At 38.0% G+C, this 20462-nt stretch overlaps 1 protein-coding gene across 1 annotated transcript in view; it reads right to left on the bottom strand.

The window, feature by feature from the left end:
• Window positions 1-9969: 9969 nt before the first annotated feature.
• The window catches only part of LOC110102745 (phytochrome B), a 41595-nt gene continuing 31102 nt past the window's right edge, over window positions 9970-20462 (bottom strand). Inside the window, exon 5 of the transcript XR_002303870.2 lies at window positions 9970-10245. The gene's annotated coding sequence lies outside the window, so the exon portion shown is untranslated. The remainder of the gene's footprint in view (window positions 10246-20462) is intronic.

Here is a 20462-nt window from a genome sequence, read left to right as displayed (position 1 = left end):
CACAACAACTTTGGGTCAACGTCCACCACAAACTCCTCCAGCAAATGCTAACAAACCGGCCAACCAACACCTTCAAATGCTTAAGAAGAAAGATACAAATGGGGTGGAAACTTGCGGAGAGTAGAAATAGATAAGAAGCCCGAGACGAAATTATAGCGAGAAGAAGAGAAAGGGGGACATAGCTCGCAAGCTATCAAAGAAGAAACCCTTAGGTTTTAGTATTTATCACTCACCAAAAATCTTCCCCAACAGCCACCAAAAACTTCTCTTTTATAGCCACAAAAGAGAGACCAAAAGACAACCTCTACCGCCCCAAACAACCAACCAGCAAAAAGGAAAAAAAGGGCATTTAAGGTTCCCAGAAACCGAACCACCACAAATAGGAACCGAAACAGAAATAGGAAACGAGGGACCAAGGCAGAGGAACCAAATAGCCTAGCAGGCAGGGAACCGAACAACCCAACAGGCAAGGAACCGAACAGCCAACCCAAGCAACCAAGAACTTGCCAGCTCCCAAATAGACCAAACCCAAATCAGCCCAAGTCCAACCACCACAAAGAAGCTAGCACACCAAAGACTTACCATGTCCAAGAGCACAACCTACTCATGATCATTGATTGCCTTCCATCATAGGGTAGAAAAAATATTTATATATATATAATATATATATAATTCAAATTACAATAAAGTCTAAATTAAAAAATAAAATTGAAATGACATTTGCATGCATCAATTCCCCCTGGTGGGAGAATCTCATCTCCTGATGAGAATGCTTCAACAATTCTCTTGATTGAGATCAGGATGTCGATTTTGTAGCTCCACAGCATCCATCCAAGTACAATCTGTCAACGAACGACCGCTCCATTTAACCATAAATCATTTGTGCTCTCCATGCCTGGTCTAGGTAGTCCTAATATCCAAAACATCTTCAATCTGGTCATCCTTGCCCTGAATGAAGCTGGTAACAAGTAAAGTTTCTACATCCACAAAATCAGCAGGATTTCCATCATACAAAGTAAGGTCATCAACATTAAATACAGGAGAAGTTCCAACATAAAGTGGAAGATCTAGAAGATAGGCATTAGTTCCCAATTTTTGAAGTATATGAAAAGGTCCAAATTTCTTCCGGCTTAGCTTGCCAAAAGTTCCAACAGGAAAACGCTGTCGACGAAAATAAGCCATAACTAAGTCACCTTCTTAAAATAATACTCTCTACGGTGTTTGTCAGCAACAGATTTGTATTTAACATTTCACATACGGAGTTTTTCGAGGACTTGTTGGATTGATTTAATGTGATCAATAGTATCTGTGGCTTCAGCACTGATTTTGTTAGGCAAGGGTAAACAAGTTCTGTCCAAAATGTGAAGAATAGACTGATCATAAATAATTTCAAAAGGGTTTTTGTTCCAGTGGATCGATTAACAGAATTGTTAAAGGCAAACTCAGCTTGGGGGAGCATCAAATCCCATTGGGAAGGTTTTTCACCAGCAAGATATCTAAGTAAATTCCTTAAACTTCAGTTTGTCCATCGGTTTGAGAGTGATAAGAAGAGTAGTTCCCAACTTAGTCCAAAGTGTTCTAAAAAAATGACTTAAAAATCTAGTGTCCCTATCAGATGTAAATGTTAGGGGTATGCCATGGAGTCGTACAATTTTTTTAAAAAATAAATCAGCAACATGTGAAGCATCAAAAGTTTCTTTACATGGAATGAAATGTGTTATTTTACTAAATCGGTCAACAACGAAAAACACAAAATCAAATTTTCATGCAGTAACAGGCAGTCCTAAAATGAAATTCATAGTGATATATTCCCAGGGTTTATTTGAAACTGGAAGGGGAGTATATAAGCAGTGTTTTGAATTGTCCCTTTGAAAGATTGACAGATTTTACATTGTTTTACAAGTTTAGTGATTTGTTTTCTCATGTGGGGCAAGTAATATTTCTCCTCAACTAAAGCAATAGTTTTTCCTTGGCCATAATGTCCGCCTAAACCCCGACTATGAAGTTCTTTCACAAGTTGTTCTCATAAAGAGTTTTTGGTGATACAGAGTCTAGTACCTTTGAACAAAAAGCCTTGTTGAATGGTAAATTGGGCTGACATATCAATTCCTGATGTGAGACAGGATTCCCAAATATCTTTAAAGTCTATATCATTGGCATAAGTATCTTTTAAGAAATCTAAGAAAGTTATGGTTTGATACAGAGTTACCAAAAGATGAGCTTGTCTACTTAAAGCGTCAGCCACTTTATTTAACACTCCAATTTTATATTTGATATGAAAGGAATACTCTTACAGAAAAGAAGTTCACTTAGCATGTCTTTTGATTAAATTCTTTTGAGAACCTAAAAATTGCAGCACTTGATGATCAATATTTAAAACAAATTCTTTTTGAATGAGATAGCATCTCCAAAATTTCAAAGTTTGGACGATTGCATAAAATTCCAATTCATATTTTGAATATCGAGGCCGAGAATCGTTTAATTTTCCACTAAAATATGCAATGGGTCTACCTTCTTGGCTAAGCACAGCTCCAAAACTAATATGTGAGGCATCGCAATCAACTTCAAAAATTTTATCAAAGTATGATAAACTAAGCATAGGAGCTTGACTCATTTTTATTTTGATCAATTGAAAGCCTTGCTCAGCTTCAGGTGTCCATTTAAAAATTCCTTTTTTCAGACAGTTGGTAATAGGCACAATTAAAGTGCTGAAATTTTTCATGAACCTACGATAAAAAGATTCTAGACCGTGAAATCCTCTCATCTCACTTATATTCTTTGGGGTCGACTAGCTTCGGATCGCTTCAATCTTAACAGGGTTAACTTTAATACCTTCAGCAGACGCAATATATCCTAAAAAGGTCAAACTTGGAGTCATGAAAGAGCATTTCTTCATATTGTTGTATAGTTTTTGCTCTCTTAAAGTTTGTAGGATTTGTCTTACATGTTTAAGATGTTCAGCAGAATGAATGCTGTAAATCAGGATATTATTAAAATACACAACAACAAATTTTCCTATGAAAGGTCTTAAGACATGATTCATAATTCTCATAAACGTACTGGGGGCATTAGATAACCCAAAAGACATAACTAGTCATTCATTCAGGCCTTCCTTTGTTTTGAACGCTGTTTTCCACTCATCACCAGGCCTAATCCTAATTTGATGATTCGCAAATCAATTTTAGAAAAAATTTTCGCACCACTAAACATATCCATCATATCATCTAGCCTAGGAATTAAAAACCTATATTTGATGGTTATCTTGTTTATGGCTCGGCTATCCACACACATTCTCCAGGTTCCGTCCTTTTTGGATGTAAATAATGCTAGCACAACGCATGGACTCATGCTTTCCTTGATTAGACCCTTATCTAAAAGTTCAGTCACTTGCTTATGTAAATCCTCATGTTCAGCATGACTCATTCGATAATGAGGAAGATTGGGTAATGTTGCTCCAGGAATTAAGTCAATGTGATGTTAGATATCTCCCATTAGGGGTAAAGCTTTTGGCAGTTCATTAGGGGTTATGTCAGAATATTCATCGATTAATGGTCGTATTACTATGGGAATTTCAGAAGTTATTTCAGACTCTTTTCCTAACATCAGATATGCTATCTTAGACTGTTTTAGTTCATTGATGTTAAGGAGTAATTCAGTAGTGTTTGCTTTCGTTGTTTTCAGTTGTGTATTCTTGGCAAGTGAGTTAGGAATGTGTTTTTGAGGGTATAAAGTGAATTCTTTATTATTTTAAGTGAGTGTGTATGTATTCTTTTCCCTATTGTGAATTATTTTATGATCAAATTATCAGGGACGACCCAATAAAATATGACATACCTCGAGAGGCATGATGTCACAAACAACCTGATATTTATAAGAACTTCCAATTGACAAGTTAAAAGTGCATTGTTTCGTGATATAAACTTCATCTCCTTCCTTAACCAAGAGATGTTGTAGGGTTTAGCAAGAGGATTTGATTTCAGTTTAAGTTTATCCACCATCAGTTGTGAGACAATTTTCTGAACTACCACTATCAATCATCAAAGCATAGAGTTGTCTTTCAACAATGCAAGTAGTTTGGAAGATGTTTATCCTAAGCCATTTATCTCTAGTATCTACTTTAGTAGTTAAAACTCTTCGAATTACTAAGATTTGGTCTCCTTGGTCGCCTTATACATCAATTCTTTCTATCTCGCTCTCATTTTCTGGTTCACTTTCAATTTCCTCTTCCTCATCTTCTAATTACTCATCCTTCTCAATGTAATTTGTCCTAAGAGGGTTGTTTTTTCTACAAGCAGCTTAAAGATGTCCGTATAACCCGCATTTGAAACATGGTCCAATAAGTTTGGGCGTTTCAATCGGTTTGGGTCCCATCAATCCCTTTCCTTTATCTAAGGTTTGAGTTTCAAATATTTTTATTCGCACATTAGATGTTCCAGAAGAAGGTTGTGAAGGTTGGATTTTTATCCCACCGGTTTGTCGACGCTTAAACAGTTCAAGTGCCTTATTATTACTTCTTTGTTGTTGCTTTTCAATTTTTAAGGCCATTCGATAAGCTTCGTCGAGTTTGATTACATGATGTAAGCTTAATTGATCTTGAATAACCCATTTCAACCCATTAATGTATCTAGTGACAGTTCGTTCTTCAAATTTATCTAGATCATTTTGAGATTGAAGTTTATAAAAGATTTCAGTGTACTCATTCTTTATCATAAAAGTTCTCCCCCGCCAATGAATGATAAGTGCCTAGGTGAAGTATAGTATAAGATAAGTCAGAAAAGTGAGTATATTAGTATACTAGAAAAAGAAATATACCTATACTCTTACTATAAGATAAAGACTCTTAAGTCTAAATACTTTTAGAAAGACTATTAGAAAGACTATTAAGATAAGGCTTTTCATATGAATACTTAGTATAACGACTAACGACGAGATTTATTATCGTTTCTCGCATGTCTCACGAAAGTTAGAGTAGGTGCGAATTCAACTGACTGGTTTCCTTGATGAAGATTATTAAATTCTTAGAATAAAGTACATGAGTGATCAGAAGGCAAAAAATTTCCCCGCATTTTTTCTTTCATCTTATAATAGGGTTGAATTTTCTCTTTCCCTCTTCAAACCTATTATTTTGAAGATTCTTCTGTGAGTTTCAAACTAGCAAAATTAACTTTTTTATTATTAGGCATTTCTTTCCATTCAAAAAATTGGTCCATTTTTTCTATATATTCAATGAATTATTCAGGTTGCAGCTTACCTTCAAAGTCATGAACATCAGTTTTTATCCCATGATCCCAATTTCTATGACGTCTATTTTGATTCCTAGGGATTTCATCTTCACTCTGAGAGTGTTGAGCATTAGCAATGTTGACATTTAAGTTCGCCAGGGTGTTAGCCATATTGTTCAATTGTTAATGTAGCTCAGCTAATTGTTGCATCATTTGTTGCCAATATTCTTGATTGTTTGGATAGCCATTTTGATTTTAGAAAGAGAAGACTCACACACAAACCTAGGATTTACCAACCTAGGCTCTGATACAAAATTTGATGTAAGCTAAGTGGATTAAAAAAAATCAAAGGAGAACACAAAGGAAATTAGAACCTGACTCAATTCAACACTTAGTAAGCCAACACCAATCAAACTTGAAAACAAACAGAAGTTAAACACTAATAAAATTAAAAATAAAAACCACCCTCATAACAACCAGCTAGTGGTCACCTCACATGCATCAAAATAGTAGGTAAAATTATTAGTGCTCAAGGACATGCAAACCAGTGGTTCACCACAGCAACTTTTGGGCCAACGTCTACCACAAACTTCTCCGACAAATGCTAACAAACCGGCCAACCAACACCTTCAAATGCTTAAGAAGAAAGATACAAATGGGGTGAAAACTTGCAGAGAGAAGAAATAGACAAAAAGCTCGAGACGAAATTATAGAGAGGAGAAGAGAAAGGGGGACATAGCTCGCAAGCTATCAAAGAAGAAACCATCAGATTTTAATTTTTATCACTCACCAAAAATCTTCCCCAACAGCCACCAAAACTTCCCTTTTATAGCCACAAAAGAGAGACCAAAAGACAGCCTCAACCGCCCCAAAACAGCCAACCAGCGAAAAGGAAAAAAAGGGCATTTAAGGCTCCCAGAAACCGAACCACCACAACTAGGAACCGAGACAAAATCATGAATCGAGAGATCAAGGCATAGGAACTGAACAACCTAGCAGGCAGGGAATCGAACAGCCAAGCGGGCAGGAAACGAACAGCCCAGCAGGCAGGGACTTTTAAATTACCTAACCCACCTCCTCCTATCTCCCATTTAATGCACTTGATGCTCTCTATCTCTCCAAATCATTACCTCTCCCATGCAAAATAAAAGGAAAAAATTCAAAATTGCTCCATCTAGTTTTCCTCTCACTTATGTACAATAGCCATGGGTTGGCAGCCCTCCACCCTCTCAGGCAATGCATTGCAGTCAATACGTCTCTCCCTTGGTGTCCTTTGGCCCTGAGCATTCTCACAGACATTTAGATTCATATTATGACACTTTAGCTCTCACGTGAGAGAGAGCTTTGATGCTTCAGTCTATCCTCTCTTGCAGCAACCGCCTTCTCAACTCCATTTCGTGAGAGTTGTCGGTCTATCTCTTTTGTTGTTGTCTCTGTTGCTCTCATAAGAGCCTCCAACTTGCCACAACTGCTAGCTTGCCCCTTCATCAGCCTGCTTGTGCATGCCCCACAACATGCGTTGCATGCATTCCTAAACTAGTCACTCCACCGACGTCTCTCTTTCTCTAGAGAAAACTATATGTTGTTTGTCTCGGGCTCTTGCTCACACAAGCATATTCATGTGCAGCTTTGCCACTATCGCTACTTTGCGCACCCGTACGCAAGTCAACACCCCCCTTTGAACACCAATACACCTGCACGTTCCACCAATACCAATGCTCATCTTTCTTCCAAGGACTCATCTACATCACATCACTGCCTTTCACCTCATCCATAAGAGAGGCCATCTAGAATTTCAGATCTTATAGTCACAACCCATTAAGTGGAACATTTTCAACACATTCTCACTTTTCTCTTAAGTGTGTGCTTTCCCGATCATCATCAAGTGCACCACTCAATAGCACTCCCTTACCTACCACCCCAAGGCAGTAAGAAAGGTTCAACATCCCCTTAATTAGACCCTTTGGATAATATTGATGTTCTTTAGAATATATTAAGATTTACTTCTTAAATTCCTTAAAAAATAAATCCATAAAAATCTCATAATTATTAAAAAAAATGTTTAAAAAGCATCAAATGTGTTAAAGATCATTAACATGGCCTTTTGGGCATTTTGACGTGACACTCCACCTTAGTGTAAGGTCTTCACATCACGAGCATGGGGCCTTAGGGTAGCTCAGTTCTCCATGGGTGAAATGTGCTCATTCTTATGATCTTATAATCTTTTTATCCCCCTAAACATAGTGATGTAGAACGGTGGGGAGCAGGGGAAAATTAAAAAATAAAAAATTTGAAATTCAATTTCAGATTTCTCTTTGAATTTGAAATTCAAATAAAATGGAGGGAAGGACAAAAAGTGATTAATTATTCCCCTAATTGGATTCCTTAATAAGGAAGGAAATAATTAAAGTAGAGGAGAGAGGGAGGTAGGCCAAGAGAGAGGGAAGGAAGAGAGAGAGGTGACTAGATTCAATGAATGTATGAAGAGGTGTCTAGGTTCGATGAATGTAGGAATTTTGAATTGATTCCCAATCAATTTCAGATTTAATCATTCCTTGATTGAGAGAAGACTTTCCAAAATTAAACTAAACAATTTAGGAAAGAATTTGAATTTTCAAATTCGTTTGAATTTGAATTCAAAAACTTACTAAAATTAAAACGACTTAATTTAGAGAAAAATAAATTTAGAAAGGAAAAAGGGTGGGGCTAAAGCCGGCAGCTAGGAGTGTGCAAGGTTTAGATTGGGCGACAGTTTTTGGAGGGAAATACAATTTCAAAATTTTGAATTTGACATAGGAGGGAATCAAATTCAAAATGCTGAAATTAATTTAGTCATAGAGGTGGGAGTAATTGGTGGGATTGGAGGCTTAATTAGGGGAGCATTAATGGGCCTCTTAATTAGGTGATTTAAAGCTTGCCAAGTGGAGAATCTTAAATTAGGAAGGAGTATTTAAATCAAATCCTATTGGAATTTGAAATATGTTTGATTGGAATACTTTCCTAAAATAAGATAACTAATTTAGGAAAGGATTTGAAATTTAAATTCAAAAGCTTTCTAAAATTAAAACAAATTCAAATAGGAAATAAAGGAACTAGGATGAAAGGGCTAAGGGAAGTGGCGACTTGGTGGAGACAGTGGCGGTTTGGTGGGGTTTTACGGTGGAAATGGGGAGGAGACCGGCGGTTCGAAGAATGGGAGGGTGGTGGCTGACGGTTGAAAAGGAAAAGAGGTGGGTAGCCGGTGGTGGGGAAGAGGATGGGAGGTAGAAAGCCGGCGGCTATGGGAAGATTTAGCTAGCGGTTAAAGGAGAATGAGGTGAGGGATTAAAGAAAGAAAATAAATCGTGAGCTTGGGCACTTCCTGTGGCTGACGGGTGATGCGTTGCCTTTTACTAAGGGACTTCAATCACGAGCACAGACACATCCTGCGGCTAGTGGATATTCCATTGCCCTCACATAGGAACTTCCACTCTCCTAAGAACTCCTATCGCTCTTAAGAACAAAGTGTAAAAAATATTTTTTTTATTAATTCATCATTGATCTTATACAAGAGCAAGGGTCTCTATATATAGGTCTTAAAAGAAACTAAAAGACAACTTTGCCCCTTGGGCTTATATAAGACAAGACGCTTAAGGGTAAAAACAGAAATGCATAATTAAAAAAAAAAAATACAATTAATAAAATAAGATAAAATGGATAAATCTAAGCCGCGATCTTAGTCTCTTCCTTTGATTAACGTCCACCGTCGGATGTCCGCATCACATAGGTTCTAGGACTTCAAGGTGGGCCCACAACTCTTGATTTCTTCATAACATATCCCTTCTCACCTAAACATAGATTCTTAGGCAACTGAATGGTCAACCTTACAGTGAACCATGTTCACTCCTTTGGGTTGTTCATTTTCCTTAATGATGGAACCCATAATAACAACAAAATAATTTAGTTAATCCTATATATAAAAGTTATAGATTAGGATTAACTTGGAGTTAAGGTCTTGTAGTTAAAATAAAAAAGTGTCTCCGAAGTATAATGGGATAAAAGGATATCATGGAAACTTACAGGCAACTGTTATAATGTTGTACTAAATTATATGAATTTAAATGTTTGGCAATAACAAGTTATTTATTGCTAAATTGAGAGTCAGCAAATGGAGAATATTAAAATGAATTTATAGCAAAATTAAGGATAAAATATCAAAATGTATATTAGGGTGACAGTTGGGGTTGCATCTATTGAAACTAATGGGGCAATACGACTCATTATTAGTGCAACTTTCTAATGTAACTTATATTATAAATAGAATACATATATGCAAAATAATAATTATAATTAATACTGAAAAAAAATACATATATGCAAAGAGAATTGAGAATTCATATTTCATAAGCAAACAAATAATTAAACCACATAGTTTCTTTAAATATATGAAGAGAATACAAGAATTAAAACTAAATTGATAATTAAATTATCAAAATAATTTGAGAAATTCAAGGAGGAATTAGAACCAAAATAAAATTAGCGTGCAATTATAATTTAATTTCCCAAAATAAATTTTCGATATATTAAATTTTAAAAAAGAAATTCCAGAGCACTAATCAAGCTAAAATATCAAATAACGTATGTAAAATAAACCAATGAACAAAAGTATCAAAATAAGAAAAAATAAAAGCCTCATGCCAATATAAGAAGATTATTTCCTCCAAAATTGGGTAGTTGCATTTAAACAACACTCAAAAGAATCACAAGGTTGAAAACCAGCAAGATAAATTTCATTCAAATCAAAATTAATCAATTGCATACCTTAGAACATATATTTATACACTCCGAATCCCCAAAACTAGAAGATATAGTTTGCTCAAGATCAACTCAATTCATGTTTAAATTAACCATAAAAATATAAAATTAGTTCCAATAATATTTAAAACCTGACTTCTTATGCTAAACGATTGGCCACAATAAGCCCAAAGGACGTTTAAGTAATGCTTGCACCTACTCACCCGTCCAATACTGCAACTTTCACGACCTAGAAACAAAATCAGGATTATAAGCCAAAACAACATATGCACATATGCGCCTACAATAAAGAAATATGGAAAATAGGAAAAAGAGGCAGACCATGCACAACAACATCAAAAAATCTAAATTCCAACACCCAAAGTGATACAACCAAAAAATATAAAGCCTACTAGGTATGCAAATAATCGCTTCCGTTCCAAATAACTTAAACAAACATAACAACAATAAAAAACATGACAAAACAAACTTAAACAAGACACAACGACACCTTACAAATTTTTGTATTTTGAGGAGAAAGATACAATGGGGTGTAAACCATGGATAGAAGAAATAGAAAGAAGTTCAAGACGAATTATAGAGGAGAAGGGGATAGAAGACTAGCTCGCAAGCTATACGAAACTCACATGTTTCACTTCAAAAAATCCTTCACAAATATCTTTTTTTAAAACTGCCACAAACATCACATTTAAATAGAGGGAAGAAACTCAAAAGACATTCAAAACAGCTGCCCAAGTCAACCAACCAGAACAGGGGAAAATGAGCCCAAAAGGCACCCAAGCAGCCGCCCAAAGAAGCCCACCTGAACAGCCAAAGAATCAGGAAAGTCAAGGGACAACAGCAGGAACCGAACAACCAAAGCCCAGGAAAACTAGGAAAGCCAGGAAACAGCAGCAGGAACGGAACAACCAAGGCCAGAGAACCGGGAAAGCAAGGGAACAAAAACCGAACAGCCAAGCCAAGTAGACAGCAGACAACTGTCCCCATCAAATCAGTCCAACCTTGCTTACATCACAAAGGAAAAGTAAAAACTTCAAATGTCGACCACCAACGGAGAACCACAATTCTGATATAACTATGAATTTCCATTACCAAAAGAAAAATCACGGCCAACACTTCCCAAAATATGCCTTCCAAGCACTACCTTATTTCGTCAAATTAGAATAATACAACATGATAATTAACCAAATTGAATCAAGATTGAAACGATACCAAACCATATTATCTAACCTACAACTAGAAAATAAAATACATCCCTCCCTTAGCCATCATCAATTCATGTTTTAACTACATAAATAACAAATAAAAGCAAACCAACCAATTAATAAACAAGTTAAGTATAAATCAAAGCTTGATGAGATGCTTGCCACGAGAATAAACATGATATCTCTATCAAATATGCAAGCTTGGACAAATTCTACTCCAATGAATTTAGTATTTTATATTCATCAGGCAAATTAGGACATATTGTACTTCTGCAAGATATTCAATGAATCAACACAAGAAAGTTTGTCTTGCCAACGAATACGACATATCTAGAATCGAACATTAGTAGTGTATACAACATCATCATTTAGAATAGCCTCAAGAATAAGTTACATAAAAGTATCAGATAGTGAAGTGAATGTGAACTCGTTAGTAAGAGGTTGAAATTGATAGTAAGATCATGAAATAAGATCAATCAAACATATTGAAATTTGAATTTATATAAGAATTTCTTATAATCTCCAATATATATATATATATATATATATATATTAACTCCAATGTGTTGCAAAATTTTAAATGATTTCAATTTTCTTGCATTCAATTTCTTAAAGGTTCCAACATAAGCATTTTTGGAGTTGAATAAACCACAAATTTATCAATAATTTTAAATTCTACATACCTATTATTAACATTCGTAGAAAATTAATAATTATCAGAGGAAGTAGTCAATTTTCTATGAATATCCTCATAGAATAACGCATATGATGTGAGAATGATTATGCAAATACGTAAGTATAAACTCTAAATGAAATTCAACAAGATCAATAGCTTTCTATTATTTTACCCTGTGAATATTTACAAGAGACTAATTTCAATATACCAATTAATAGATGAATTGTATGAAAACTCAGCCATAGCCAATATCAAATCCCACCTATATGCATGATCTTTAATCTAAAATGTCACTTATCTCCCATGCTTCTATTTACTATTTTAATTTTTCCATCAGTTTTTTTTATAATTAGTTAAGTCATCTTTCCTTCTTTTTCTAAGTACATCTCCAACATTTGTATCGACCAAACATAATTAGGCATAATTGTTTTATGTATGCCATGTAATTCAGCTATAGTATTCAAATACAAATAGCCATATAAGATGCATCAATAATTTTACCATAGAATATGACATAATTTTTGGAAAAATAATCTACCGCAAAAAAAATAGAATCATGCTTCCTCAATATTAGTGATAAGCATAATAAAAATTTCACACTAACGCCCTCCCATAGTTTATGAAAATGATGAAGGTGGATAAAATCATTTATTATGTTTTTTTTATGTTTAGTAGACTGAGAATTCCTACATAATTAAATAATATATGCAAAAAACTCTTTTTAGATCTAGCCAAACACACAAGCATATATAAACATACATATATTTGTGTGTGTCCTCCTCAATTATTAATACTTAATGATCTCTACCAAAAAGTGTCCAACAAAGCCCCCAATATATAATTCTAAAATAAAAATCTTTCAATAATGAATCAAGAATATAAAAGAGAAAATAGAGACATACTTTTAAGAAAACAATCATCTTCAATCATGTATTCATTAGTAAGCAAAGATAAGTCATTATTTAAGTCTCGGTAAACCCCATTAAAATCTTTACAAGTGACATTGCTCCTCAATATGATCAAAGTTAGTCACATTAAATTGCACTGTATATAGAATATATAATCTCTACTCAAAACATCAATAATGCATTCTCAATTCCAATAGTATTAAGGACAAGAATATGCCTAGAAAAATTCAACTCGGTTAGAAACTTAGAATGCCTAAAATACAAACTCGTTACATAACAGATAATGCTTCACATAACAAAAATCTAATACAGTAACATAGAAAGCAGAGATAAACTTAAAAAGACTTGGTTAGAAACTATTAGAAATGACCCTTTTTTATTAGATTTAAATGAGAATTTGGCTCTTAACAGAAAACTAACGGAGAAAAAGGATTCATACAGCCAACCCCATGTAGTAGGATATAGGTTTATTATTATTGTTGTATTTGTTGTTATTGTAGTGACATAACTTTCTATCAAATTTAGAATAGTTCTATTTAGCTTCATTCAATTAAAGAATGCAATATGATATCCTTCTTAGCTTAATACTTGATGGGGACATCAGTTCGTGGAAGGTTTATCAGAGGCGTGGCCGCCGATCTATGGCCACGATCGAGTCTTTGTACTTTTGAGTTATTTATGTATTTTTCTATTTTCAGTGTCGTGTATTTGTTTTCCAATTGTACCCTTTTAGTGGGAGATGACGTATTTAAGCCCGGAGGGCAATTTTGTCTTTTATTTTCATGAGTCCCATGTACTTGGCTATTTATAGCCTATGTTTTATTTTTCAAGTTAATAAATGATTAATTGAGAATTTTGCCTTCTTGCTTGGAGTTCTTGAGAGAGCTTGAGAGATCGGAGAGAAATCCGTAGGAGAGGGAGAGCGCATTACCCACCAACCTTGTAGACAGCCGGGCTCGAGGTTCATTGTCTTTATCTTTTCATCCTCGTCCACCCTCACCTTTAAACCGCCGGCCATCTCTTCTCATCCACCTTATTTTCCCATCCCTAATTCCCCAAGCCCTTTTCCTGAATCACCCCATAATCTCCCCACTAACTCCATTCCCATTGGGTCGATCGGCCCCTTGGCCGAACCCCAACCATCCACCGCCCCCTTCCAGTCAACTCCACCTTGCTCCCTTGCCAAATTCGGGTTGCCAAATTTCGGGGCTGATTCGAAATTCAAACTCAAACAATTTGAGTTTTGAAATCTTTCCTTAATTAGTCAATCTATTTTTAGAAAGTTTCTAAATTGACACTATTTTGAATTCAAATTCAAATAGAGTCAATTAAATAATTTCCTAAATTCTAATCTAATTTAGGCAAGCTTGTACACTTGCCAATCAAACCCCACACCCCACCACCATGATGTCGTCGGCCCCTCTCTCCTAGCCCATTAATGCTCCCTTGATTATTTCCTAAACCCTAAGTCTTCATTTAGGAAATATTTCCAAATCTTATTTTCCCTACTTGGCCAAAATTTTCAAAGCCCTCATGCCATCTTATTTCTTTCCAAACCTAATAATGGGTTTTAGGAAATAAATTCCCTACTCCCTCCTCATTGCCGCCGACCAATTCCCCCATACCCGCCCCCTCTCTCTCAAATTCCCTCTTCCCCTTTAACTCCCCACTTGAGTTCTAAGCCTTCATCCTCCCTCCACTACCCCTATTTTTCTAAAGAGAGAAACCTGAAATCTCTCTCAGATTTTGGACAAGATCTAAAATTTGTTCTCAGATTTTGGGAGGAGATTTGTCACCTAGCATCTAAGAATGTTGGATCCAGAGTCTGAATACGGCCTAACCTACGACGATGACGGCTTCATGGATATTCTCCAGCCAACTTTCTTCAACGTTAATACGAAGGTCGATCACATCGTCGAAGACTACATCGAGCGTATTCTGGATACCTTGGTGGAGGCAATTGACGAGCACTTTGAAGAAGTTGAGTGGAGGATCTCCACTGCTCCTTGACGAGAGGTTCTCTTTTCCCCTTTCAATACATTTCTTGAATATAATCTTCTCTTGTAGTCACAAAGGACGACTCCTACTGCTCATGCTAAGCTTAGTAAACGTAGGATTTTGAGTGCACCCCTGTGCTGATTAATTCTCGTTGTTAGATTAGGGATTATATTGAAACTACTATTTTGGCATAAAGTGATTTACTAATTTACTTTGAAAGTTTTCCAACTCTCTGGTTATGTGATTTAGCCTAAGCGGGCGTCACCCCTTATTCGTTTTATTTCGTTATTTTGAGCTGCTATTAGTTCTTCATTTTATTCTAATCAAGAGTTGTGTAAATTCCTAATGAATTGATTGCATTCATACGTAGTCCTGCATCATCTAGTATCAGAGCATGGTATGCTCTTGCATGTTTTAGGATTCCTGGTAGTTTCCTTTCCTGCAGTTTAATCTTTGCACTAGTGTCATTTAGAAAACTGCTAGGTTGCTGTCATGTTGATTTTTACTATCATTTTGCATCGCATCATTGTGTTTTACTAATATTAATTGTTGCCCGTTACATCCTAGTCTTGTTAGGTGTCCCGTAGTGACTTCCAATGGACCCAGAACAACTAGGAAGGAGCTTAGACTTGTTGGTAGGTCAAATGAACAACATTAGCCAGAAACTTAAGGAAAACCAAGCGGATCTAGCTGAGCTTCATAGGAACACCACTGAGAGATTTAATACACTTGAGCGAGCTAGAGACCACCCCACTCCGTACACCCCATCTATACAACCTTCTATATATGGGGATGAAACCTACCAGATGAGAGGCAGCATCGTGCCAATCATCGAGCTCCGTACCACGAACATGACCCATGTCATGATCTAGATTGGGATGAGAGGCAGCATCGTGCCAATCATCGAGCACCGTACGACGGACATGACCCACGTCATGATCCTGATGCACCACTTATGAAAAATATTAAGGTTGACGCTCCTACCTTTGATGGCACCCTCGATCCTCAGCTCTTCTTGGACAGGGTCAAAGGTATGGATAGTTTCTTTAAGTGGTATGACATATCTGAGGCTAGGAAGGTCAGCTTTGCGGAGATGAAGCCCACGGGTAGGGCGAGTCAGTTTTAGGCCAACATAGAGAGTCTTAGGGAAGCTAGGAATGAGTACCCCATTGTTGATTGGTCGTCCATGAAGCGAGAATTCAAGCAGAAGTACTTGCCTCCGTCGTACTTCCCCCGACTATTGGACAAGTGGAATAGGCTGATTCAAGCAACAAACCAGTGAAGGAATACATCGCCTCTTTCGATGACTTCTTGATTCGCTGCAAAGGGGAGACTTCTACCACCCATGTGCAGATTTTATTTATGTTTCATATCGGGTTGCGAGAGTATCTTCGCAATGAGTTGTTTGCCCGGAACGTCACTACACTGGAGAATGCCTACAGCTTAGTGCTTGATCTAGAAGAGACCCGTTCATAGCACCCGAGTCGTTCACATGACTCTAGACCCTCGTATAGATCAGCTGGAAGTTCCACCCCACACACTTCTGCTACCCAACCCACTCCTGGGAACACGACCCGACCACCTACGGGTCCACCTGCACCTAGATTTGACTTCAGAAGCAAACCTCCCACCTCGGATACCCCTTGATCCAGTCCCGGGACCAAATGCTTTCGATGCCAGGGGTATGGGCATATCGTTTCTCAGTGCTTTAGTCCGTATAAAGTCTCGATCATCGAGGAGATTACTGAGGACGATCTCGAGCCCGAGGTTAATCATATCCACCAGGTCGAGGAAGAAGGCGAATACTTCGACTCTTCGAGGAGGATGACGACACTGCGGTCCTCCATTGCCTTCAGAAACTTGAATACCTCTCCCATCTGCGTGGTGAGATGTACACTATCCCACCCGACACCCACGGATGACTGGCGTAGGACTTCGATTTTTCACACCTACACCAAGATCAAAGACAAAAACTGTAAAGTCATCCTGGATAGCGGTAGCTGCATAAATGTTGTTTCCTTCAGCATGGTATCCCAGTTAAGTCTTTCTGTCGTTCCTCACCCCAACCCGTATAAGGTAGCGTGGGTCAACTCTACTACCTTGGAGGTTAAAGAGTGAAGCCACGTACCCATCTCCTTGCCACCTATAAGGAGAGTGTCTGGTGCGATGTGTTGACGATGAATGTTGGACAAATTTTGTTAGGTCATCCCTGGATCTACGATAACGATGTCCACATTTTTTGGCGTTCGAACACTTGCATGTTCGAACATACGGATAAAAAGATTAAGCTTTTGCCATCGCAGCCCCGGGTTACGGATGACACGAAATCCAACCCAGTCAAATCTAAGAAAGGAGTGAACCTTGTCGCCGCAAAGGTTCTAACTGCTGAGATTGCTCAAGACGCCCCTCTTTACGCCTTAGTAGGCCGTGAGATTCTCACCGAATCTGGCGAGCCCATTCCTCAGGAAGTGCAGCCTATTTTGGGGCTGTATGCTGATGTCTTTCCCGATGATCTTCCAGATCAGTTACCACCACTTAGAGACATTCAGCATGTCATAGACTTCGTCCCTGGAGCCTCCCTCCTGAACCTGCCACACTATCGCATAAACCCTACGGAGCATGCCGAGCTTAAGAAGCAGGTTGACGAGTTACTACAGCGAGGTTTCATTAAGGAGAGTCTGAGTCCATGCGCAGTGCCGGCCCTTCTCAATCCGAAGGACGAATCGTAGAGAATGTGTGTTGATAGTCGTGCTATTAACAAGATCACCATCAAATATCGATTCCCTATTATGAGGCTTGATGATATGCTCGATATGGTGACGGGTGTCACACTATTCTCCAAAATTGATCCCAAAAGTGGGTACCACCAGATCCGAATCCGACCGGAGACGAGTGGAAAATTGCCTTTAAGACCAAGGATGGTCTCTACGAGTAGTTAGTCATGCCTTTTGGGTTAAGTAATGCCCCTAGTACCTTTATGAGGATCATGACTCAAGTGTTGCGTTCGTTTATGGGAAAGGTTGTCATCGTCTACCTTGACGACATTCTTATCTACAGTCAATCAATTAATCAACACTTAGACCACTTAAGGCAGGTTTGTGAGGTCTTAAGAAAGGAGCAACTGTATGCCAATCCAAAGAAATGCACCTTCATTGTAGATCGCGTCATTTTCCTGGGCTTCATCGTTTCAGCCCAAGGGGTTTCCGGCCGCCACCCGAGCTTTTGATGAGATCAAACAAAAGATGGTGGAAGCCCCAGTGATGCGACTTTCTGATTTCTCCAAAGTCTTCGAAGTGACTTGTGACGCTTCAGGGGTCGAAATTGGAGTCCTCTCCCAGGAAGGTCACCCAGTAGCTTACTTCAGTGAAAAACTTAATGATATTCGACAGCGTTACTCCACATATGACAAAGAGTTCTACGCCGTGATCCAATCACTTCGTTATTGGCGACATTACTTGCTCCCGCAAGAGTTTGTCATTTTCTCAGACACGAAGCTCTGCGTTATATCAACTCCCAAATGAATTTGAATGCACGCAATAGTCGATGGGTTGAATTCCTTCAGGAATACACGTACACCCTTAGACATAAGGCGGGAGTTGAAAATAAGGCTGCCGATGCTCTCAACGTCGTATGATGACTACCACTGAGATGAGAGCAGAAGTCGTGGGATTTGAACAAATAAAGAGGGATTATTTGGAATGCCCTGACTTCAAGGAGACCTACATTATCTTGTCCACAGGCAGCACGCGTCTTGTGGACGATTCCCTATTGGAGGATGGTTATCTCTTCAAAGCTCAAAGGCTTTGTATTCCGAGCACCTCCCTTAGGGAATTTCTGGTCTGGGAACTCCACGCTGGAGGCCTCGCTGGGCACTTCGGACGGGACAAAACTTCAAATCTGTGGAGTATCGCTTATATTGGCCCAGCCTGAAGAGAGATGTTAGTCGGCTGGTCAGTCGGTGTCACACTTGCCAACTGGCCAAGCAACGTAAGCAAAACATGGGTCTTTACACTCCTCTACCTGTCCCTAGTTGTCATTGGCAGGATATTAGTATGAACTTTATCTTAGGCTTGCCTAAGACACTCCGTAAGAACGATGCCATTTGTGTTGTTGTTGACCAATTTTCCAAAATGGCACACTTTATTCCTTGCTCCAAAACATCCGATGCTTCTCACATTGCGAAGTTATATTTCAATGAGGTCGTCAGTCTACATGGTTTACCCAAAACAATTGTATCGGATAGGGATGTGAAGTTCACCAGCTATTTTTGGAAAACCCTGTGGATGAAAATGGGCATCAAGCTGCAATTTTCCACTGCCTTTCACCCACAGACTGATGGTCAGACCGAGGTAGTTAATAGGAGTTTGGGTAATCTGTTGCGGTCTTTAGTTGGCGAGCACATTAGAGATTAGGATTCTATTTTGCCTACTACTGAGTTTGCTTATAATAATTCCATTAACCGGACCACGGGTCTAAGTCCTTCTGAAATTGTATACGGGTTCAAACCTAGATAGTCGTTAGATCTAATACCCATATGTTCTAGGTTTAAGATTTCTGAGTCTGCATCATCATTTGCATCTCATTTGCATTAACTCCATAAGGAAACTGCACAATAAATTGAAAGGAATAATAATGAATATAAACTACATGCAGATTTGAAACGACGCTTTAAAACTTTTGAGGTTGGTGACTCCATGATGGTGCGGATTCGTTCGGAACAGTTCCCGCCGGGAACAGTTAAGAAGTTGCATGCCTAGAGTGTCGGGCCTTTCAAAATACTTAAGAAAATTAATGATAATGCCTATGTAGTAGATATGTCTGCAGATTTCAATATAAATCCCTCTTTTAACATAGAAGACTTAGTTGTATATGAAAGTCCTGATTTTAACCCGCCAAATCCACTTATTAAACAACCTTGTGTGAACCCACCCTGTGAGATCCCAAACCTACCTCCACTACCAGATATTCCTAAATCACCCATGGAAGAGCAGGTGGATGCAATCCTAAGTGATGAGATCATATCCATAAGAGAAGGTGGACGAAGGACGTATTTGATCAGGTGGAAAGGAAAGCCCGAGTCAGAGGATACATGGCTAGATCGCGAGTTGCAGCAGATTGACCCAGACGTACTAAAGATCTATGAGAGCACCATAAATACTTACTCGACGGAGTCAAGTTTTCTCCCACCCCGAGAGAATGATGGGGACATCAGTTCGTGGAAGGTTTATCAGAGGCGTGGCCGCCGATCTACCGCCACGATCGAGACTTTGTACTTTTGAGTTATTTATGTTATTTTCTTATTTATGTATTTTTCTATTTTCAGTGTTGTATATTTGTTTTCTAGTTGTACCCTTTTAGTGGGAGATGTCGTATGTAAGCTCGAAGGGCAATTTTGTCTTTTATTTTCATGAGTCCCATGTACTTGGCTATTTATAGCGTCATGTTTTATTTTTTAAGATAATGAATGATTAATTGAGAATTTTACCTTCTTGCTTGGAGTTCTTGAGAGAGCTTGAGAGATAGGAGAAATCCGTAGGAGAGGGAGAGCGCATTACCCACCAATCTTGGAGACGGTGGGGTTTGTGGTTTGTTGTCTTTATCTTTTCATCCTCGTCCCCCCTCACCTTTAAACCGCCGGCCATCTCTTACCGTCCACCTT

The sequence above is a fragment of the Dendrobium catenatum genome, unplaced genomic scaffold, assembly GCF_001605985.2.
Source record: "Dendrobium catenatum unplaced genomic scaffold, ASM160598v2 fragScaff_scaffold_1557, whole genome shotgun sequence".
In the NCBI taxonomy this organism is placed as follows: Eukaryota; Viridiplantae; Streptophyta; class Magnoliopsida; order Asparagales; family Orchidaceae; genus Dendrobium; species Dendrobium catenatum.
The sequence above is the reverse complement of the archived record's forward strand: the minus strand, read 5'-3'. Positions and strand labels throughout refer to the sequence as shown.